At 37.5% G+C, this 24,647-nt stretch overlaps 1 protein-coding gene and 2 long non-coding RNA genes across 3 annotated transcripts in view; 2 read left to right on the top strand and 1 right to left on the bottom strand.

Annotated features, from left to right (window-relative positions):
- The window catches only part of slco3a1a (solute carrier organic anion transporter family member 3A1a), a 59,213-nt gene that overhangs the window by 8,630 nt on the left and 25,936 nt on the right, over positions 1-24,647 (top strand). The gene's annotated exons all lie outside the window — the stretch shown is intronic.
- On the top strand, positions 4,174-21,997 carry LOC115420682 (uncharacterized). Its single transcript, XR_003935579.1, has 4 exons — positions 4,174-4,184; positions 10,193-10,199; positions 10,937-10,939; positions 21,879-21,997. It is a non-coding gene; the product is annotated as an uncharacterized LOC115420682 (long non-coding RNA).
- Positions 11,733-12,528, bottom strand: LOC115420683 (uncharacterized). Its single transcript, XR_003935580.1, has 2 exons — positions 12,263-12,528; positions 11,733-12,160 (listed from the first exon to the last, which is right to left on the bottom strand). It is a non-coding gene; the product is annotated as an uncharacterized LOC115420683 (long non-coding RNA).

Raw genomic sequence — 24,647 nt, 5'->3', positions numbered from 1 at the left:
ACACTCTCTATAGCAAAGGAGTCAAACATATGACCCGTGGGCCAAAACCGGCCTGACAGAGGGTCCAATCTGGCCTGTGGGATGAATCTGTGAAATGCAAGTCATTGGTGTCAAAATCATTTTAGGTCAGGTCCACATACAGACCAATGTGATCTCAAGTGGGTCAGACCAGTTAAATATTATCATAATAACCTATAAATAATGACAATCCCAAATTGTTCTCTTTCTTTTAGTGTAAAAAAGTATATGTGAAAGTATTTACATTTACAAAAAGTGAATAACCTGAACAAATATGAACAACTTGAAATGTCTGAGTGTAATTTTGACAATATTATGTCTGTTACTAAATGTTTTGTGTATTTGTAGATCCAGTGTGATCTATAAGTTGTAATGCACGTGTTTAAATGATAAACTGAGGCATAATATTGTTAAACTTGCACTTATTTATAAGACATTTCAAGTTGTTTATGTTATTCACATTTTTAAGAAAACTTTGTAGATGTAAACATTTTACTAATGTAATTGTACTTTTTTCACTGTTATTATTTTACTGGTCTGGCCCACTTGAGATCATATTGGGCTGAATGTGACCCCTGAGCTAAAATGAGTTTGACACCCCTGTTCTATGGTGTCATGTGGATTTCAGCTGAAAATCAACAAAAAATCAAAACCTGCCAAAGACCTCAAAGGCTTTTATACAGGCTAAGATAAACATAAGTAGTGTTTAAATATATACGGTATGCAGTTGCAGTTAAAACAATAACAAAAGATGTAGCAGTAGATAACATTATGAGGTAGGTTGGGATCATGGGAGTTTTTCTTGGCCAAAATCATGTTTGCCGATCAGCTAATATGTTAAAGTTTATTCACATTATATTTAAGGTTGTATATTCATATTACATATTTTTCTTCCAATGAAATAGCTTTAGTAAAGATGATATGACACTACTGAACATTCATGGGCTGTTACACCGAATAAATCTGAATGTGAACATTGTTGGAAACATGGACTAGTCGTTTACAGATGTTTTAAAGTGTAAAGGTGAGAATTTAAGGAAACAGGTCATTATCACCATGGAAATTCTGAATCTGTTTATTGCAGAACACTAATTTCCCAAGGCTACAAAGGTTGCTATATTCAACCGTGAACGTGTTTGTTCATCACCATCAGGTGCGATGTTTGCATAGTCAACACATTATAAGTCAAACCCATTGGAGTCAACACATTATGTATATGCCGTAGGTGCTCGTGTGTGTTTTTTCAGTGTGCAGGCCTGTGCACATAAGTGCCAGGTGAGCAGATCTCAGAGGTTTTTAATCTCCATTACTGTGGAGAAGAGGCCTGATACGGGTTAAATGTCTCTGCTCCATTCAATCCTCTTTCAAAGGCAAGATGCTGCTGATGTGGCTCTTCAAGGTTTAAAGGTGCATTCAAAGTGCTTTCTGTGCAGAATCTACATACATGACAGTTTAGGGAGGTGCACTGGCTGCAATGATGTGTACTTTTTTGATATGTTGGTTTGTAGCGGGCAGGTTTATTACCACCCTTTTCTTTGAGTCTGGTCTGGAGTCAACACCTAGTCAGATATTTATTCTAATCTGCAAAATGGAAAAATTAAACCCTAGAGGCATACATCTGTGCAAGTCCTTATCATATGAGAAGCTACCTGCAAAGCCACAAATCCATATAATAGTGTGTTTCCTTGTTTTGACGAAGACCTGCCTGTAATTTGTTGACCAGACTGCCACATCAGCCTTTGATGGAGTAGATGAGATGTGTGCAGTGTGTGCACTGTTTGTTATCACTGTGGTGCAGAGACAATGACAGCCTGAATGGAGGATGAGTTCAGACTGGCACACACCCTTTCTGAAACACTCGCAGAGCAGCGAGCTGTGTGGCTGCCTTTTGTCACTCAAATACAGATGTGACCTGTGAACAAAAGCAGCAGTGTCCTCGGTAATCTCAAACCCAGAGTTGATTTTCTTAATTGCCGTTTGTTGTGTTTATTTGTTCTGAACATGAGCGGTTTTACGAAAACGCCCTCAAGCTGTGTTTGAAACAATGGAGACCCTGAAAAAGTACCACAAAAGGCTTTGACATTTTGGCACCGCTGCAGTGGCTTGTTCGCAGTTTACGGTGGGAAGTGGACCGCCAGTGACTGAAGTTTGGCAGGCGTATGGGAGGAGAGATTTGTTTCTGTCTTCCTTTGATAAGCTGCAAGGAGAGTCGGAGGAAAAACAAGCGGTGAGCAGCGAGGAACAATGTGGTATTGAGTCGCACTCAGCTGATCGTCCTAATCCTTCTGCTGCAGGCATGTCATGTGCCCCCAGCTGCATGAATGGAGTAGATTGTCTGAAATTGTGTGAGATTTCCTTTCACATACTGATAATGTATTTGGATTATTCATCAGTTTACGTCAGCAAATTCACACTGGAATAGCAGTGACAGAAATGCATTGTTTCACAACGCAAATATTTCCTGTAGGTTTTCACAAGTTCACTAGACTCAGTTTGACATTACTTAGTGTAAACACAACTGGGAGTCAAATAATAAATCTGTACGTGCTCTCAGTCATCGTCTTGTGTGTGAAAGAGGTTTGCAAATGCTTTGATGCAGAATTTTGACAGTTTGAGACACTAGAAAGAAAAACACCTTTCATAAACGTGTACAGTAACGCTTCCTCTGCTCACTCTCACACTGTCAGATTACTAGGGTGTATCTACGTGCCGTTTGTCATGTTGACTTTTTCACAGATTAAAGCGTTGTGGCTTCCTTCACACAATGAATGGAAAACTGGCTTCAAAGCAAAGTACTCACTTCACTGAGATTCTTCAGTTCACTTTAATTATTTGATATCACATAATTTTAGCTTCAGCTCCAGGTTTTCATCATAATTAACCCTGATTCATGACCTTAACTGTAACACACTGCAACAGATCACACCTGCTGCGGATTTCAGCGCACATTTTCACCCGGTGATGTGTTATTGTTAAAATTAGAGCCTGAGCTAAATGGCCAGGTGAAATGTGTGCAACGTGAATAGGGACAGGTCGCGCCTTGTTAGAGCTGAGCCGTACAGGGAGAGCAGAGAGGCCTGGAGAGGAGCCATAATTACAGAGTGAGGCTGGAATGCCAACCAGCCAGCCATGAGGTGGGTCTGAGTGGGCCGCGACGCACATGCATACCACACAGGCCTGTGAAAAACAACTCCTCCAGAGGCTCTGAGTGCCTGCTCTTACTGTGCATAGTGCAGCAGCCATGGCTTACTGCTGTTTAAACAACTGTAAAACACACTCTTGCTCTGGCTTTTTGTCTCTTTCTCTTTGAGACATGTTTACCACCATTGTCAAGGTTTTTTTTTTTTGTAGGAGTGTGCATTGTCCAGTGTACAATGTTCACTACTCTAGAAAGCAACCACCCTAAACTTCACAAGATAAACACGTGACTTTTATAGGATCACGTTGTTTGGGTTTGCCTCCAGAATCTAGATGTAGGCACTCTTCTGTGGCCAAAGGAAATAAATATGATTGGACAGATTGCGTCAACAGGATCTCCATTCCCACTGCTCTGTGACCTTTCACTATCCACGGCTAATTCTGGCTCTTCCCACAGGACCCCTGACTGCATAAATATACTGTACAGGACACACACAGAAGGGTCTAGAGCCCAAGTCGTGTGTGATTCAGCACAGACCCCACCTCGGTTTATGCTCTCCAGGTTTCTGAAGCTTTTTAACAGCCTGGGATTTCTCCATTAAACTATAATGCGCTGTAGTATATGGAGCCTGTGGTCTCGCAGACTAAAAGGATGGCATTAACTTATTCATCAGTGTCATACTTTTTTACTTAAATGTAAGGAATATGGACATATGAGGGCTACATGTTGCGTAATACATCCAAAACGTGCGTGATGGGATGAAAATGTACCTTTCTGCATCATTTCTACTGACAGACATGATGAGGTATCAGAAAAGAGCTGTGCTATTCTCACATCAAATTATCAATCAATGTCATAAACCTGAAACCTGGAGTGTATTAGTCCAGTTTCCTTACGTTGGCTGGAACCCATTTATTAAGACCAGATTATTAGTATAAATAGTCAAAAACAGGCCATTAATTTATGATATTTAACATAATTTCTTGCTATTGTATTGCTGTTGCTTGATACAGAAGTGATTGTTGCAGTTGTTTGGGATTATTTTACTATTAAGTGGTGCATTCACACATTCATGGAATTAGAATTAAGTAGCGGCTGTGTCTCAACAAATTACCAAAGCGCAAACTAATATACTGCAATTATGATGAACATGTAATTTATCAGTAAGCACTGATAGAATAATTTGTTTCTGTAGAAGTGTGAAATTATATGTAGTGTTCTGCTCAAAATTTAAATATAATATGTAGCCTATCTTAATGAATTAAGCTAAAATGTATAAGCATACAGAAGTTGAACAATAGTGGATTTTTTAAAGGCTATTATAATAACTATGATAACAGTTAGGGGTAAAAAGAAAAAAGTGAAAACAAGTGGATTAAAGCTGTTGGAGCTGAAATCAAGGAGGGAAAAAAAACATCAGATGTTGAAAATACACACATTCTTTTAGCAGCTCTCTCCTCTCAGTCCAAATCAAAAGACTAAATATAAATATACATGATCTGATGTTTTATGCTGTTATGAATAGAATAGAATAGAATAGAATAGAATAGAATAGAATAGAATAGAATAGAATAGAATGCAGAAGTCTCATTTGCTCTGAGTTGCTTGAATTACAATATTCTCAGTGGTACCCATATAGGTTATTGCTTAGTAATGCTAAAACACTGCAGCTTTAATCAGTTAATATCATCCACATTGGTTTGTGACACTGAAAACACACCGTCTGAAATTAACTGTTTGACTTTATTAGAAACTGGATATCCAGCTGACTAAAAAAAACTGGTGGATTTTTATCTTCTGAGGTGCTATTTTCTGTCATTGTTACTATTTCCAGTTAAGTTTAAGCCTCATCTACTCTCAGAACCAACTTACTATGACCGATAGCTTGTAAAACTTTCTATTGGCGCTGATGAATTGGCCAAATCGATGAATCTGTCTATTTCTAGTGGATACACTGATCTTCATCGTCAGTATTTCCACTTCCATTTTGATCTTTTCATGGGAGTTATTGACATTCACATAATTTCTAATATTACCAGCCCTATCCTCTAAGGCTTCATGCATCAGCGACGGCAGAGTTTTACTGGCAATGACATGCTCTCTCTCTCTCTCTCTCTCTCTCTCTCTCTCTGTCTCTCTCTCTCTCTCTCTCTCTCTCTCTCCCGCTCACCAAACTACCAAACTAGGAGTGACAGAGTAGCTGTGGGGAAACACAAAGGTCCTTTTTCTCTGACGTGGCTTTAGACAAGATAACTGCCTTCCTCTTCGAGAGTTAACGTGCAAAAAAAAAAAAAAAAATTGCCTTCCCTATCTGTATATTTTGCAACTGACCACAGATCTGTTCTTTATCTTCCATCTTAGTATATTCCACCTGAGCTCTGCGGGGATAAATTTAGCATCAGGTTTGTGAGGAAATGGCAGTGTGACGGCGGTAGTCTCAGTGACAAAGGTTTCAGAAGGATCCTCGAGAGACTTTTCAACATTCCTGCTAAAATGCTCTGACTCCAAACAGTTGCTGCAGCAGGGCGTTTATATAAGCTACTTAAACTCAGCGCATGTTAATGTCATCTTGAAGGATTAGATTCTAAATGGGTTTTTACGTCCCTGCCATAAGCTGCATGCTGAGTTTGCCTAGCGACACCAGTTTGTTTTATCTCAAGATGATAAATGGAGTTGCAGTAAATGTTCATGAGGCTTTTGCTGCTCCTCTGCATCACTGGAATGAACTGTGCGGCATCCTGTCAGACACGTGTGACGGGACGCTCAACGGTCTGAAGAACGACCCGGAGGAACATTTACATTAAGCTGCAGGCCGGACGCTCTGCTCGGGCACTCCGGGGCGTTTGTGGAGGGTAGAGGGGGGTGGTCAACATGAGATTATCTTGTATCCAACTGGTCAACAACATGCTTACAGCTAATCAGTAATCAGTATCCCCAAATACTCTGGTATCACATCATAAACAAGCAGATTTAACATACGGTAAAGCAGAGGGAGATTGCACACTTGAATTCTCATACCGCAAGCTGAGTCGTAGTGATTGATTAGCTTCTCTCAAAAGTTTCATTAAATTTGAGCAGAGTCAGTGATTTGTCTAAGCCTGCTGTTGTACTTTCATTCTAATAAGGTCATCTTTCAGTCCTGCCCGCCGGTGAGACTAAACACTCAGAGTAAATGTGCGTATTGTTACTCATTTTTCTGCAGCTGATGTCCACCGATAACCGTAGCTAATTGAGGACTTGCTTGTTTACGTGTCGATCTGATGTGACTGTGATAGGGCGGGTGTGTAAACTGTTAGTGTGTTAAATCAGCCCAGAAGGGTGTGGAACGGCGGCTGATTTTCACATTCTTCCATTCTGCCATGTGTCAGGCCTCGTAGTAGCCTCGTAACGACTCGTCATCTGGCTTCTCGTCTGAAGTAATCGCCCTCCCCCCAAGTCAATCTGCTGTTTTTCGTGGGGTTGTATCGCAGCAACTCGGTAATTACGCCAGTATGTGTTTTGCTGGAGTGTTTACAGTCTGCCCAGTTGTGCCTGTTGGTTACTTCAGATGTAAACATTGAAAGGTTTCTGTAAATCCACATGTTCGTTTTGTTTACAGTGTTGTCATAACAGAAGAAGCAGTTGCACAAACTAGTTTCCATGCTTAAATCTTACTATAAATATCATATTATGAAAATATAAGTTTAAGTTACTAGATAGATAGATGGATAGATGGGTGGATGCTTCTATGAAACTGAGTTCATTTTGGTACCAGGCACTTTTCCAGCTGTTTAGACCCAAAAATAAAAGAGAAATTTAGACATATTTCCTATTTTTCCTATATTTCATATGCATTTACTGCTATAAATAAAGACCATTTGTTAAATATGACTATTCTAGTGGTTTTTCTAATTCAGACATGCAGGTTTTTCATGAATCAGCAGTCTCATTCCAGGTTTTGTATGTAACCCATCGTGTCCACTGGCGTTACATACAGAACCTGCCCATTTACACACAAATAAATCATGAATGATTTTACAACAGCGGTCATTTTTGTGAAACACTCTGCATAATTATTGCATAATTAGTTCAATTCCCAAAATGTACCTGTGAGACAACAAAGAGGTATTCAAAAAAACAGTAGCACGTAATTTTTGTATCTTTTTGACTGTTACATGCAGATATTTGTATTAAATATAAAGTAAAGTAAAATAATATAAAAATGTTTATCTGAAAAATAGTTTCTCTTTCATCTCAGTAAGTATTTATTTTTAAAATAGACCCAAAGTGCTTCCAAACTTGCTTCATAACATTAGTCTACATCTGGTTTGAATTTTTAGCCCCCATGTCCTGTTTTTAGGGACCAGTTTTATAGAAGCACCCAGAGAGATAGATAGAATGAAACTGTTAAGTTAAAGCAGTAAAAACTACAATAAATGCTTAAAAAAATGACAGTAAAATACAATGTCTGGCCAGAATAAAAACCTACCCCATCAAAACAAATAATGACAACTTGGCATTAATAAATTGTGAATATAATTTAATTTAAATTGCCGGACTTATTCAATTATTTTCAGCTATCTCCACATTATTAAAAAATATCAACAGCCATTTTATAACATTTATGGATTTTATTAAATATTTTAATCAGTATAATGTTGCGGTTAGTGAACTGCTGATATCGGCCTTTTTGTTGGTTCTGTCTTGTTAAATATTAGTATATGTCAAACTGAATATTCAATGTAGGTCTCCTAAAGGCAATATAAGAGCACAAATAGATCAATAAACTCACTAAACTAATATAAATATGTTTTAAGGGCACATCTGTGTGGATATTTACTCTGCCCCCCAAAGGGGAGGCAAGGTGTATTGTTTTTGGTTCAGTTTCTTTGTTTTTTAACACTTTAGCAGCAAAACTATTGGCTGAATTCATACCAAATTGGGTTTATAGATTGCCAGTGACACAGAGTAGACGTCATTACATTTTGGGAAAATAGGTCAAAGTTTAAATTTTTTAAGAATTTTTTAAAATGTTGTTTTCCTCATTTACTTATAATGGGTGAAATTTCAAATGTCTGTAGCAGCAAAACTATTGACTGAATTCATACCAAATTGGGTTTATAGTTTGTCAGTGACCCAGAATAAATGTGATTACAATTTGGAAAAGTAGGTCAAAGTTCAAATTTTTTATGAATTTTTGAAATCTTCTTTTTTTCTTCCATTTACTTATAATGGGCAAGATTTCAAACATCTATAAAAACATCAATTTTGCTTCAGTTTACTTCAAACTTGGCACATATATAGAGGCAATTGATATGCTGACATCATGCATTGGCATGATGGCATCAGCTGGATCGATGCCAAAATAAGCTACAATTTGTGCAAGGAGTGGAGTTTGTTATGCCTGGCACCATTTGTTGTTCTTGTTAATTATTGCTTCAGCGACTTCTAATAAAACTTGAGCATAGAAGTGACTGAAACTGGAATTTAGCAGACAAGGAGGTGTGAAAATGTGGCAGTTAGTTTCCCACAAACAGTAGTGAACAAACTAATAATTGTATCTCCTGTGAGGCTGGTGCTGCTCGTCTGGCCAGTTCGACTCTTTAAGGATAATTTTCTCTGTTTCAAGTTTCACTGAAGACCGAGTTGATGAACCTTTCATCCTGCAGCCGGGCCGTCTGGGATCTGACAAAGTGTTAGTTCAAAAGCTACTAAATAGGTCAGAACTTTGTATGAAATGGATCCATGGTGGATGACAGACGTGGTTACGAGACCCTCAGGCCCTTTCACCACAGCCTGTATGACCGGCATGTTTCACTTCTTTCCCCAACTCACCATCTGAAGCCACAGAGGTGAGGCCCAGGGGTGGAAAAGGTGCTGCAGATAGTATCCTGGGGCAGAATTTTAGCTTGAACATGCTTGTAGAACTTCATCCTGACTCCCTGTGGCCTCAGTAAAACTAAACCAGCATGCGGCCTTCTCAGAGGCAATCTGGGTCAGGCTCTGTCACTGATGATTAAAAAGGGGATTTTTTTTTTGTCATCCGTGGTAGGAGGAGCATGGGGATAAGAGGTGGGAGGAGACAGATCATAAACACAGCAGCATCAGCAGGCTGTTGCCACAGAAACGGCTGGTTGTTAGGCTGTTTTTTAATATTGGATTGAGATGCTCAGTCCTTCCTTCCTCTGGCCGTCTCTGGTCCTGCTGTGAAGGATGCAGCTGTCACTCTGCTTGGCCTCATCTTCAAACCACACAGTGCACAGTCAAAGTGGGCACGTTGTTGAAAAACCACGCTGTTGGAGACACGTGTAGCCCGCCAACTCAGGCCTTATGCATACACTTAACTGCTCATTTTTCACAATTTAAACAGCTGACCTTGGACGGAGAGTTTGCTCAGGAAATACTGATTCTCGCCGCTCTCCTGGCTTTACCACAAATCCCAAGCCTCATTGATTGAGTGGTGTGTAAGTGGTTGCTCTGTGGGCTCCTAGGATTACTCAGAAGCATGTTCAGCACTTAATCCCCATATCACTGATGGCATAGAGTGAAGGATAACAGTGCCTAATTAAATGGACTCGCATCAATAGGTGGGCAGTATTATAATTATCTGTTTGACTCAGTCAACTTTTATTTACTCAGTAGGCAAACGTGAGTCTATTACTTTATTTGGCTTCAGTCTAATTTCACCATGTTATGCTCTATTTGATAACCTTTGAGGGTTTTATTGCAACAAAGGAAATTGATAAACCTTACGTCACTTATAAATGTTACTGCGGTTTAAATTACATTTGGTGATGGAGTGAGACTTTTGATGCAACTCTATACAAATATATTATATGCACATATTAGTTGTGCACAGTCTGAGGAAGTTCTGTAATGTGTGGAAACATTTTCAGTGTTGTAATGACTTGCAGTAACTAAACATGGTCACTTGCAGTTGCCACAAAAAAACACTAATGAATCAACAAATACATGTATCTGTTAATCTACATGTAACAGATACGTGGTACAAATGGTGTGAATGCATCTCCATGTATGCAGCCGCCCATCGGATAGGTGAAAGGTTAGGTTTGCATGTTGACTGTGAATGAATACGGAGCATAAGTAATGTTATTCTTACTCATTGTGATTCAGACAGTGTTTCTCAGCGTGTTTTTTGCACATGTTGAAAATATGACTCATCACTGACAAACATATATGCATACTGTATGTATGTTATAAAACCCTTTAGACGTTGGAACACTTTCACGCTTTGACTTTCACATTTGCATGTATGTGATTATAATGCACTGCCCGGCAAAAAGAAGCCACACAAGCAATATTTTGACATTAAATAATGTCACAATAAATGTCACAGCATTAATTTCTGCCCAGAATTGCATTAACTTCTCAAACAGATTGTATATGTGATGGGAGTGTTGGATGTGCTGTGTAAAGTAGCAGTGTCATCCAGATGAGAATAATGTCTGGACTCTGCGGGGGCAAAACCATGTGTGAAAATGATGTGTCATGCTTATGAACCACTGTTTCACAATTTGATCTTGATGAATTTTGGCATTATCATCATGGAACAAACGAGTTCACTGAGTATATTTAGTAGTTAGAAATGTAGTTTACCACCACCAGAATGTGAATATGAGAGTGAATGAATAATGGATCAATAATGTGAAGCACTTTGGGTGCCTTGAAAAGCATTTTAAGAATCTAATCCATCATTATTATTATTATTATTAGTAGTAGTAGTAGTAGTAGTAGTAGTAGTAGTAGTAGTAGTAGTAGTAGTAGTAGTAGTAATAGTAGTTGGTAGGTGACACATAATGTTGCTGAACTGAATCAACCCCAGATCATAACACTGCCCCCACAAGCTTGTACTGTAGGTGCTAGGCATGATGGGTAACCACTTCATCCCCCTCTCTTCTCACCCTGATGTGTCCATCATTCTGGAACAGGGTCAGTGTGGACTCATTAGACCACATGACCATTTTCCATTGAAACACAGTCCAATCTTCAAGTTCTGTAACAAAGTGATGGTTGTTTAAGGAATAAGAATCTAAGTTAAAGAACGTATTTGTTCCAACTGAAACATTAATCACAGCTGTAATTATTAAATGGAATCCACATAAATGGGGTATTTATGTCACCAAGTACACAAGCTTTATCTGTCAGTAATTGTTTTTAATTGTTCTAACTCAAGTGGATGGTGGAGTTGAACTATTTCTTCTTGGTGTGGACAGTCCATTATATGTTAGTTTTACACAATATCAAATATTATCATGAAATACTGTGGACTTATTGTTTGTAGATGTCATTTGACTTGTATTTGTTTATATGTAGCCTACAGATAATTTTATACTTGTATACTTTTATGTTATTGTTGCAATTTCTATATACCTATAGATGCCTTTACATATACTTGTTATGTTATTTCTTTATAGATATTTTAATACATGCTTTTAATTCTATGCTTTTCTATACTTTGTCTTTTTAACATTTTTACTCTTTTTTTCACTTATTCAAATAATCATGAAAGTGACTCGAATCAAAGAAAATAATTAATAGATTAATCGATAAAAACAAATGGAAAGCTGTAGCTCTGGTTTATTGTTAACAAGAAAAAAATAACTAAACTAAACTCTTGACGGTCAGTTTCAACATGTGATGCTCTGGATGTGTTTCATGATCTTGCTGAAACATCCAGTTTTTACCTCGACAGAACAGAGCGTGTGCAGAAGGGAGCATGTAAGTTTGGAGAATGGAGCTATATTTGGAGTTCAATGACTTTACAGTGATTCTTAATGTAAAATATCACAAATGCATGGGGTGTCCAGAAACTTTTTTCCACCACCGTATACTGAATGCATCAGTGCATGGCTCCTTTCAACTTTTTTTCATCAACTTTTCACATCTGGTCTGTTTCATCCATTCCTGCTCAGGATGTAGCTCAATTAGCACTTCATTATAATCGATGGCAAACATAGCGTTGTACTGTCACCCATGTATAATGCGCCGGCTCCTCACACACTCCTCGAACAAGGGGTAAATAGGTTGTTGGCATCTCTATCCTGATAATTAGGCCAAGCCACCTGCTGAAAATCTGCTACCAGCTGCTGTCAAAGAGTCTCAAACCTCTCTCTGCTCCTCGTCTTCAATAGAGCAGCTGCGACTCTCCAGTGGAGTCGTCCAGGCTGGTCTGGTCTTGTGCCCTTTCTCCTCCGTGCCTTCATCCTACCACCCAAATGCCCAACAATGGAAACAGTGTGTAGCTCCATCTCAGCTCCGAGCAAACATCTGAAGCAGGATTACAAACAGATCACTGTGGCCGAGCAGGATGACAGGGCTTTGCTCTGTTACATTAACTTTCTACCCACCATCTATCCATCCCTCTGTCCCACTCTGTCTCTGTGTTTCTCTCTCCTCCCCTGCTGACCTGGTGTTCACAGAGCTGGCAGTGTGGACTAGGCCTTTGAGCTCCCAGCATCACATCACAGCGCCTTGTTTGAAAACATGCCCAGTCTGTTTATGTAATCTTATGGCACAGAAAGACACCATTATTATAGTAAGAGCAGTTAAAGGTTGCATTACTGTAACATTTAAGACCAGCAGCAGTCATTCATAAAAACCAAGAGCTGAAACTGTGATTTTTATGATAAGATAAGATAAGATAAGATAAGATAAGATAAATATTTATTGGCATTGCACAGGCATACTAAGTACATGGTACAATGAAATTGGAGTACTGCTCCCCATGGTGGAAAAAAAGAAGGTACGCTACAATAAAAACAGAAAAAGATATAAATGAATATGTACAAAAATATTTAAAATCAAATTAAATACATGTGTAACAATTGGTGCCAGGCACAACAAACCCCACCCCTCGCACATATTATACAGTCTACTCTCGTTAAACCGCCCGCCGTTATACCACCATTTTCGCTCACTGCCGACCAAAACCATTGCACAAAAATCCCCAATGCATTATTCCATTAGCTACCGCCATTTCCGCCTATCGCCATCCGCCAGCCCAGTTCCATGCACAAACAACACTTATACCATTGATTTCCCGACCGTTATACCGCCAGCGTGATTGCCATCGAGTACACATAAATTTTAACAATGCACTGAAACAAATGCGCCAGATGTTGATCGCGACAAGCTACGAGTAGGTCTACGGAACGGCCACCGTTCATTTATCGCAGAACACTCAGTAGGTCAGGATGTCGGGAAGAGGACGTGGGATTAAGCCAAATCCTCAAGATGATGGGGTGTCATTTCCCGACACGGTATAATAATGCTTAAAATGTTTCCCCACTTTAAATGATCCCTTACAACATAACAGAATCAAGATTTATTTAGAAACGCAATTAGAACGGGTTAACGGAGGCAGCATAGACATCATATAGTAAAGACATGCACATTATGGACGCAACCCGTTGTAACACCATTTTTGCTATACCACCAATTTGGCCATGAACGGAAGTTGGCGGTATAATGAGAGTAGACTGTAGCTTATTTTGCCATCAATCCAACTGATGTCATCATGTCTTTGCATGTGCTGATATCAAGTAGATTGAAACAAAATTGATGTTTTTATAGACATTTAAAATTTTGCCCATTATAAGCAAATGGGACAAGAAAAATATTTTTAAAAAATTCATAAAAAATTGGAACTTTAACCTGTTTTTCCCAAAATGTAATTACATCTGTTCTGTGTCAGTAGCACTCAATAAACCAAATTTGGTATGAATTCAACCAATAGTTTTGCTGCTAGAGTGTTAAAAAACAGACAGACAAACAAACCGAACCAAAAACAATACCCCTTGCCTTCCCTTCGAGGGGCGAGGTAATAATGTAGAAAAGTACAAATGTGTGGCTGATAAGTCAATCAATCAATCAATCAATCAATAAATAAAAACATTTATTTAAATTTCATTTGATATGGACGATATATTTAACCATTGTTACATTTCAGAATATGTAATCAATGCTATATATATGTATATGGGACATTCTAGCCATTGTAGCTAATTTGCAGACCGTGTGCCTGGTTGTGTTTCAGCGTCTTGGACCATGGTTCCATGAGACGTTTAAAAAAAACAAAAAAAAAAACAGTGAGCTTCTGTGGGGAACAAACTAATACTGTTGCCATGTAGGTTAACAAGGGCTTTTGCTGTTTCCTGGAATAGTTTGAGACTGATGACAAAAGGTTAATTGGACTCAAAGCTTATGTTACTGTATATTAGGTTTAAGTAGCATAAAGCCGTGACCCACAGGTAAAAGCAGAAACTGATCACAAGTAAACCAAGCACAACACAAATGCACACAAGAAAACATGTTCATCTGAGAAGAGATGCAAAATATTCAACAAAAGTATTAAAAGCCTATTTTAAAGATGACTTCTCTGTTTTTGTTTTATTAAATGGACCGTTGGTTTTAGCTGAGAGTAATGCAAGGTAATACTGACAGTGGTGTCCAGCCCACCTCTGAAGCTGTTCTTCAAGCTGCTCTTTTTCTTGTTAAAGGGTTTTTTTGGGGCATCTGGAAGTGAAATGATGTGTAATATTTATGTTGCTTTGGTTTTGGGTGGAGCTCGCAGTTCAAGACGCTGTCCGTGAGCCTCAGTGTCAAATCTGACTGAGAGTGCATAGCATTTTCCATTTTGCATTCAAGTTTATGTGCACGATTACCCATAAAGTTGGAATTCAATAATTTTTTAGCTCTTCTCATGAAATGGTAAAGGGTAATTATCTGCCATGTTTTAAAGAGAGAAAATGAGACCGTTGCATTTGTTGCATCTAAGAAATGTGGCACTAGAGGGCAATGCATTATTCTCTACCTTTGAAAATTTAATCTGGAAATGTTCAATTAAGGCAGACGTGTTGCTAATAAGGAGTGCATTTAACCTCTGTAAACCCAGACAGCAGCCGGTGACCACAATATCTACTGATCTACAATGATTAATAACCCTTTAATCACTACTACTATTAATAAATTTAAATAATTCAGGTAAAAGGCAGTTTATCGGCTTTTCATCAGTATCAGTTGTGTCTTATTTGGAGGTTCAGACGCTTCGTAATGAACATGGAAACACTATCATATTGCACAACGTTGATTCACCAATAAAACCCATGTAGTTTGACAAATGTCAGTGGTTAGACTCTTGTTTTTATGTTCAGTTGATAATGTTTTTTGCTGAAAAAGTCACTTTTTCTTCAGTTTTCTCAGTTTTGAGTTTACTTGAACAGCTACACTGTTGTCCATAAAATTGGAATAAGATATTTTTAGCTCTTTTCATTAAATGACCGTGACAATGTAATTTATTTTTCACAGATAAAGTGTAACTGGGACTTGGTGTGTAATCATTTAACCTCGTCAAAGATGATTACTGATATGTGTAAAAACAGGAATGTGTCTGAAAACCAAATTGCTCCAACTTTATAGGCAACGGTGTATAAAGTTTAGTTAAAGAGATTCGATTGGAGTCAGATTCAGCTCTTGAAAGGTCAGCAGGTCAGTCCGACATCACTCTACATCAGGGGTCTCAAACGCGCGGCCCGGAGACCAAATGCGGCCCACCAAAGGTTCCAATCCGGCCCCTGGGATGAATTTGCAAAGTGCAAAAATTCCACAGTCAAGGCTGTCAAACTAATTTTACGTAAGGTTCCACATACAGACCAATATGATCTCAAGTAAAATAATAGCATAATATCCTACAAAAAATAATGACTCTATATTTTCTTCTCGGTTTGATGTGAAAAAAATAATATTTACATTATGTCTGTAAATAATGACAACTTCAAATGTTTGTCTTTGTTTTAGTGCAAAAAAATAACATTAAAGTATGAAAATATTTACAATTACAAACTATCCTATAACAATAAAATGTGAAAAACCTGAAATCTCTAAAAAAAATTAAGCAAATTTTAACAATTTTCTGCCTGTTACTAAGTGTTTAGTGTCTTTGTAGATCTGATCCATAATGCACATGTAGAAATGATTAGTTGAGGCATAATATTGTTAAAATTACACTTTTTTTTTTTTTTTTTTTTTTTTTAGGAAATTTCAGTTTTTTCATGTTATTCACATCTTTTTTTTGTTTGGTTAGTTGATAAAAGTAAGTATTTTCATAATTTAATGTTTTTTGGGGGTTTTTTGCACTAAAACAAAGACAAAAATTTGGAGTTGTCATTATTTATAGGTTATCGTGCTATTATTTTACTGGTCTGGCTCACTCGAATCGGGCTGAATGTGGCCCCTGAAAGAATTTGAGTTTGAGACCTCTGTTCTACATCCTGTTGTAGGAGTGTGAAGTGCTTCTTCTGGTAAACATACAGAGGTTTGACCTAAGACACAGAAAGCTGTGAGTGGTGTTAACCTGTATCACAGAAGGAGATTTTAATAAACCTGATGTTAAATTTACCTCACGTCCTTTTGTTGACTTGGCCTTTTGTAAACACTTCTTATCAGAATCTAATATTTATGCATAAGCAGACACACAGGATATGAACCCATTCATAGAGTGTTTTCTTTCCCCACCGTTTAATATGATGGCTTCACTCTGTCTTATATAATGTAAGAGGACAGGATATGTGTGTGTGTGTTTTTAGATTAAAAAAGCATTTATTTCTATGAAAGGACTTCAGTGTTCCAGCTCTGTCATGTATCTCACTCCCACTTTTCCCCATCCCACTGTTTCTCTTAAGTGATTTTTTTTTCTCTTTATTGTCTTCCAAAGAGTTATGGGATGTGGCAGCTTGGTTGTCACAGCCTCTGAATTATAAAACAGAGCCGAGATCTGTCGTCTGCAGCAGATCCTCAGTCAACATTCACTGTCTTTTTCTTCCCAAGTAGCAGTTAGTTTTATATAGTCTTTTAGTGTACAGTCCATTTGGCAATTTGGTCAATTCATTACTGAGTCTATGTTGTTAAAAAATGTATTTACGGCCCAAAATGATGCATTCAATCAACAATTAAAACTTGCAGATGCTTTATTTGCTGTATAGTGATGAAAAACAAGAAAAAGCATCAAATTAGAAGCTGGACACAAAAGATATTTGCTTAAAAATGACAGAGAAGAAAGCTGATGATTTCTGATAAAGGACACATGCTTTGCCTGTTCAAAGTGGTATTTTCTTTTCTTTTTTTTTTATAATATTAGCACTTCCTTTAAAATTATAATATGTAAAATTCACGGATGCTTTCATGCTTGAGTGAAATTTGCACTTGACTGGTTGATTGTGATGTTGGCTTTTGGTAGATATTTTTGCACAGTGTTGCTGTTATCCGCCTGATAATCTGATGTCATGGTGCCATGAAACTCATTTTAGGGTCCAAACACTAAATGACAAAATAAATTCATATTTTTAACTCAGCTGCAGTAATAAGTAACATTCTCCATAGTCAGTGTTTTACCTTTATCACAGTAGATTGTGATTCTAAGTCTCTTCAGTACTATTTTAACTCCTGGTCTGTTTACAACAATGCACACACTCAGTTGTGTCTGTCATGAATCATTTATTTCGCATTTAATTTAGTTAAATTTAGCTTCTCGTGATCTGGACAGCACATATAAATGGCTGACAAATGAAGCATGAAGGATGAAAATATGAAACTCCTCATAATAGCTTTATTCTATCTCAGGGGAATCCAAAAATATCCGGTTTGATACAGTGGCAACTATCAGTAGTTAAATAAGGCGCTAACGTTAGCTTTGATCAAACGTCTTTTTTTTTTATCATTTGTTCAGGAATTTTAACTTATTTTGCTAACTCTACCCTCTGCCTCTGTTCTTTATCATCATAATAAAAGTGGTAGAACGAAAACTGGATGCGTTTTACAGACATAAAACTGCAGAAATGGAATACAAATGAATGAACAGAAGCTAACCCACAAACAGGAAATGACATCTTTGTTTAATAAGTTAGAGAGAACTGAAGTCTTCCCCCTTATGGTGAAAAAATTACATTTCAATCAATAGATTGATAAGGAATTTTTTGGTCCTGTTTGAATCATTCCATCATTTACTCATATGATGTTTACCAATTTAAATGACAGATTTACAACTCAAGAAAGTCACAGTTTGTGGTAAAAATATTGAAGTATCAGGCTGTGAAAATGCATAAATACAAAGACTACATATCTGAAAGTCATGGAGATGACGTTATTGTAAATGTCTCTCTTTATGATGTGTTCACAGTTGCTGAATATGTCTTTGTAAAGTCAACAGAAACAGAAATGTAGCTATATTTAATTTTTTGAATACTTTTTACCTCACTTATGAAGTTTGAGGTGAAATATACAATGAAACTGCCATTTTTGTTGTAAAATGAGAAATGCAGTCCATTGAGCTGTTCAACACAAATCTTGGTGTTTCTTTACTCTTTACCACAAGCTGTGACATTCTCTGCTCACAAAATTACCTTTAAAACTGATAAACATCATATGTGTAAAATGGGAGCTAAAGTCAGGCAGGATTAAAAGATTATGTGTCTCTCACCATTGACTACCATTCATATTTTTACCAAAAGGTGCGAGACTAAAGCATGAGAGAAGTAATTTTTATTCCTGGTTTCCAAGCAACAAGGATTTTCTTGGAAGAAACGGCTGAAGTATGTCTTTGTAGATTTGGTGTTAAGTTATCATGGATGTAGGCCACAAAGACAGTAATTAGCTTAGAAATGGAGTTAGCTATTCATTAACAAAACGGATTCTGACAGCACACAAGCATGTGCAAATCTCTCACGGTATATGTTGTAAAATATTCACTCTAACTAAATTATTTTATATTATCAATCCTGATTTGAGTGATATTTCCTAATGATTTTTTTATGATTCCTGATATGAAGGCGTGCACTTGTCTGTGTAAAACAATGGTTTTAAGACAATGTATGATGTATGTATGCATGTACTGTGGGATCGGTGAAAGTCATCTAATTGCCCTGTTACTTTAAAATATCCAGTTATCAGTTAGTCTAGACTCATATCAGTGGCCTGTTGGAATAGAAGGCTGATAGGAGGCACTGAAGGCTTCAGTGGGACCTCCCATTCCAGGCCATGACCCCGTAAGGGCTTCGATTGAGCCAGAGTTCGGCTTAACGTGACAGGGTGTCGAGGGGAAGAGAAGCCGGAGCGTCGGCCAGCCGCAGCCCGTACGCCGATCTGCTGTAACCCCCACCGCTCATCCCCTGGGTCAAAATGCTAATAGTTTTAAACGTGTCCTTAAGCTGCACTTTTTACATGGCAACCATATGGTGTCAGGGAAACTCTTGGAACCCTCGTCTCCAAAGTGGACTAGAGTTGAAGAAAGTGATTTGAGATCAGATCACGGTCGGTGAGGTCTGTGCGAAGGACCGGGGTTAAATTTTCTATGATTTGACGTGAGCGGAAGTTAAAGTAGGATGATCCTGATGTAATGGCATTTGAATGTGAGTTGAGAGCCTACTTTAAGCTTTGGCGTGTTATTTAGGTCATGGCAGTGTAGAGTCAACACGGTTACTATAGGTTAAAACCAACCAACATACTGCCTCAATGTGCCATAATGTAAACACAATAATCTCCTAACGCCTATTGTTTTTATTTTCACTTCCAGTGATTAGGTGATTATTTAGATCCAGCAAAAACCAAGTGGACAGAATTAAATGGTATGGCATTGTACATTTCTACAAAACATATATACATGCAGTTAAATCGCAACATTTGTGAACCAAATTATGTTCAGTATCAACATTTCAAGTCAAATGTACATGCATATTATAATTTGAATGGCTTATGAAGTGTTTCACCCATCTGGTACTGTTCATATGTGTGCGCATATTTAATATTGTATGCACTAGCAGACCAGAATTTGGTTTAATGCAAGTCTTGGTCATGGAAAGTACCTCAGGATGCATGTATTGATTAGAAAATAAACAGTTTTTTTGTTTGGTTTTTTTTTGTTTGTTTGTTTTTTTGTAGTCCTAATCAGATCACTTTTATCATCTTAATCTAAAAAGCAAGTTATTTACAGAAAAAAATTATTATGTTGATATTAAATGCATCCATATTTTGCAGAAATGTCAAATAGTATGATTATTTTACATCAAGCCAAGTTATAACTAAGCAATTAAACATTTTAGCCAAACTTGGCTGTTAGTAACATATTCAGTTCAATTTGGTTTGGTTCAGTTGAATTTATTTCAAATATGCAATAAAAATAAACAAAAAAAAAAAATCTCCATGAGTGGATAGAAATTAAAACAGATTTCAAGAAAACTTATATTGATTTTATTTGCATATTCACAAAAGAGAGGGAGGAATATAAACTTATTTAATCCCATCCCTTCAGGCTGAACGTCATGGGGACTGATTTGTTCATCTCTATAAACAGTAAAAATATAGTGATGTTAGTAAAATATAAGACATTTATTAATATTTTGTGGCATTTTCTCATCAAAGCAGTGAATAATTATAATGAAAGACATAAGTGTAATGCTCACATTTTGTCCTTATATCCACCTTGATATTAAATCAGATAAAAAAGAAGCACAAAACGGTGCCTGTACTTGGATGTTTTAAGACACACAGTCAGACTTCCTGTCTTCGCTGCTTTGACATGTTATTTTGACGTTGATGCTAAGAGCCACTCAGGTGGGCCAAGGCTTCAGCTCCTGGGGTAAAAGCTGCTGTCTAATGCTGTTAATACTTCCTTATGGATTACAGCCATTAATCTTCTCTTTACTCATCAAAATAGACTTCACCTTAGGAGTGACTTTTGCATGACTTTTACCTGTTTATTATTAATCCTGCGAGCGCAAGAACAGGCGAGTTTACATAACAGTTTTCAGCAGAGAGTGATGCCACGCTCACATCTCACATCACGTCTGACATTTGAGTTTTGCACCTGCACTGAATGTTGACAAAACCTACGATCCGGTCAGTTTTGGTTCCTGCTAAAAGGATTTATTCCGTCTAAATGAGCTGATTTTTCTGTCTGCAAGTTTGGTTTTGTTCACAGGTTCACATCTCAGCTGTCAACCAAATGTCATGAAGTCTGTGAGCTTCAGTCTGCAGGATTAGAGTTCGCTATCGTCCAGGGAAAGAGAAGTAGGGGAAGTTATTCTTTGAAAAATATAAGATAAGAGTTTTGTCATTTCCCCTCTGAGTGCCTGAAGACAGATGACTGTGAGATGGAGATCAGATGTGACAGAAAAAAAGTTTTCTCTTTGTTTAAAACTGAAAGATGGAACTTCAGAGTGGACAAGCAGAATAAGAAGAACTTACAGCTCACAAAATGAAGAACAGGGGACACACACTGATGTACTTTGTCTTTTTACAAGATATAAATATAAAACCACAGACTAATACGAAACAAAACGAGAGACACTAAGACATGTGGATACTAGAGAAAACGTACACTGCAAAAAAGGAATATCTGATTTGGATAAACAGACTTGAATTTGGAATATTTAAGATAATTTTTTTAGATTTATTTACGTATTGAGACTTAAGCCCAATCCCAATTCACCCCTTGACCCCTTGAAATGGAGTTGCAAGGGGTAGGGGCTGAAACATTCTCCTATGAAATGGAAAAACCCTTGACCTGTTACGTCATCAGCGGTCATCGATGCTACTATTAACAGATACGACAACTTTGTTTCCGAAAGAATTCCCCATCCCGTCAGCAGCTGTAGCCGTCTCTGTTGCAGCTATCAACTATAAACCGTAGAAATGCGTCTGTAACACAATGAAACGACATCAAAGGATGAAGGTTACGAAGAAAATACATCCATTTGTGTGTTTCTTTCATCACACTGCTGCACTTTTTTGTTGTGTTTACCTCTATCTTGTTGATGATGCAAACAGAATTATGGGAGATTTCTCATATCCTTACATCTGTAGTGTGGTCCTGAAAAAGTCCAAACAGCCTTCCCCCTTAGCCCTTCCCCTCCAACTCATCGAGAATCGGGATACCCCTACCCCTTCAAGGGAACGTGCAAAATGGAGGGGTAGGGGTAAGGGGGAGGGACAAGGGGTGATTTGGAATGGGGTCTTAATCTTGTTAATATTATTTGACTTGTTCCAAGAATTTTCGTCTTTAGCTACCCCACTTAGATATTACAACTAATTTTAAGCAATATTATAAAAAACAAGCTCCATGGTTGAGGGATGAGTACGGCGGACACAGTAACTGTTTACACTCAAGAAATTTTATTTTATATAAATATCATTGATTTAAAAAAAAAATCTTAGAAGACTTGAAACAAGCATATTCTGCTTAAAATAAGAATTTTAGCATTCTATAATCCTTAGGTAATATTTTCTTATTTTAAGAAAACATGATAAGTTTTCTTACTGCACCGGTATATAATTTTACTTGAAATAAGACATTTTAACCCAGTAATGAGTAAAATTTTCTTATTCTTGTACAGGCCTTTTTTGCAGTGTAAGCTGGCAGTTGGCTTCAGTCAGTCGGTGTAATTGCATGTGAAACTGTATTGAACAGACTGCATGAAACAGCCACACATTTAAGTCTCAGTCTTATGCAGGTTGCTCATTATAAACGATAATTATCTGCCATGTTTTATTAGTGGTTCTAGTAGGGAGAGAACGAAGCCATTTCATTAGTGGTATCTAAGAAATGTGGCACCAGAGTGCAATGTATTATTCTCTACCTTTGAAAATTAAATCTGGAAATGTTACATGAAGGCAGACGTGTTGCTAATAGGGAGTACATTTAACCTCTTTAAACTCAGACGAATACATGTTCTCTAAATAAGCTTTAAAGACCTAAACAGCAGCTGGCGACCACAATATTTACTGATCTATAATGATTAATAACCTATGAACTGCTCCTACCATTAATACATTTGAATAATTCAGGTAAAATGCAGTTTATCGGCTTTTCATCAGTATCAGTTGTGTCTTATTTGGACGTTCAGATGCTCCGTAATGAACATGGAAACACCACTATGATCAGCCACGTGGATTCACCAATAAAACCCACATATTTTGACAAATGACAGTGGTTAGACTATTGTTTTTATGTTCAGTTGATAATGTATTTTGCTGAAAGAGTCACTTTTTCTTCAATTTTCTCTGTTTTGACATAACGTGATTTTTACACTGCTGAACGTCTACACTGTTGAATATGAAGTTGGAATAAAATACTTTTACCTCTTCTCATAAAATGACTGTGACAATGTAATTTATTCTTGATAGATTAAGTGTAACAGGGACTCAGTATGTAAACATTGAACCTAGTCAAAGGCATAAAAATAGGAATAAAAAGAGTTTGAAAACAAAGTTATTGAAAGTTAATGGGCAGCAGTGTACATGATCAGTAAATACAGGAATTATTACAGGAATTACATATTAGAATAAATGGTGATAAACCACTTTGGAACCGTTAAAAGTAGAGGGAAAACCCATTTTGAACTCATCACAAAAATACATCATTGTCCATAAAATTGGAATAACTTTGTTTGCACACACATTCCTCTTTTTATTCCTATTAATACACATCAGTAATCACCTTTGACCACGTACTATGATTACATACTGAGTCCCAGTTAAACTTAATCTATCAAGAATAAATGATTCCAACTTTATAGGTAATGTAGTTTATTTTTGTAGATTATCATTTATCAAACAACCTTGGAAGTAGACATATCCCATGGTTAGTGTGAAAGGTTTGATTTTAATTTTATAGGCAAAACAACTGAGGTTAGATAGAATTATAGAGGTGACGTTATCATCTTTGAGGAAAATGTGGTTGTAATTCTTAAATAATTGTAATAGAAGATAACATGTAGAGAGGAATTCAGCTGGAAGTCCCTGCAAAAAATACCTCTACCTCTCTAAGGGTTTAGACATTTTTCTGTTATCGTACATACCTACGCTTCACGAAAGGAAATGTGTTACCAGGAAACACAGAGCTGTTGTTGGGTGTGGTGTGACACTTTACAAAATGCTCTAGATGTTTTGTGTTGCTGCTGTTGTGTATGGTCTAATATCTTGTGAGTGATGCCAACATCAGTGGACGAGCAGGAAATAGCCTGTGCCTGGCTTCATATCTCTGGCACGCTTGAATTCTTCTCCCCAGTCTTAAAAATGTCCGTTCACTCGGAGATGAGCTGAAATACGGCAGAAGAGGAAGAGAGGTCCGAGAGGTCGTCAAAGTCACCGTTAGCAGATTTTTATGGTCACTTTAATGCAATTCATGTCCGTCCGAAGCCTGTGTTTTTTTCCCTGCTCACCGCTGACCCCTTTGTCATGTTTACAGTCGGGTCCTGACTTTATCTGCTGCCCTGATTTATAGTTCACTCTCCTCAGTTTCAGTCTGGTCCTTGATGAAAGTGGCACAAGCTGTTGTTTGGCCTCCCACATCGCAGTGTCCCTCTGCTCTTATTTAGCTCAGGAGATTACAGAGCCAACTTGAGCAGGATTAATGGAGGAGGAGAAGGAATTCCCTTTGTACAGCCAAAGCAGGAAATGAACCGAGGACGGTGCAGGCGTAATGCATATGACATTTTCGATT

The sequence above is a fragment of the Sphaeramia orbicularis genome, chromosome 6 (genome assembly GCF_902148855.1).
Source record: "Sphaeramia orbicularis chromosome 6, fSphaOr1.1, whole genome shotgun sequence".
Classification (NCBI taxonomy): domain Eukaryota; kingdom Metazoa; phylum Chordata; class Actinopteri; order Kurtiformes; family Apogonidae; genus Sphaeramia; species Sphaeramia orbicularis.
Note: the sequence above shows the minus strand (reverse complement) of the source record. Positions and strands in the feature narration are given on the sequence as shown.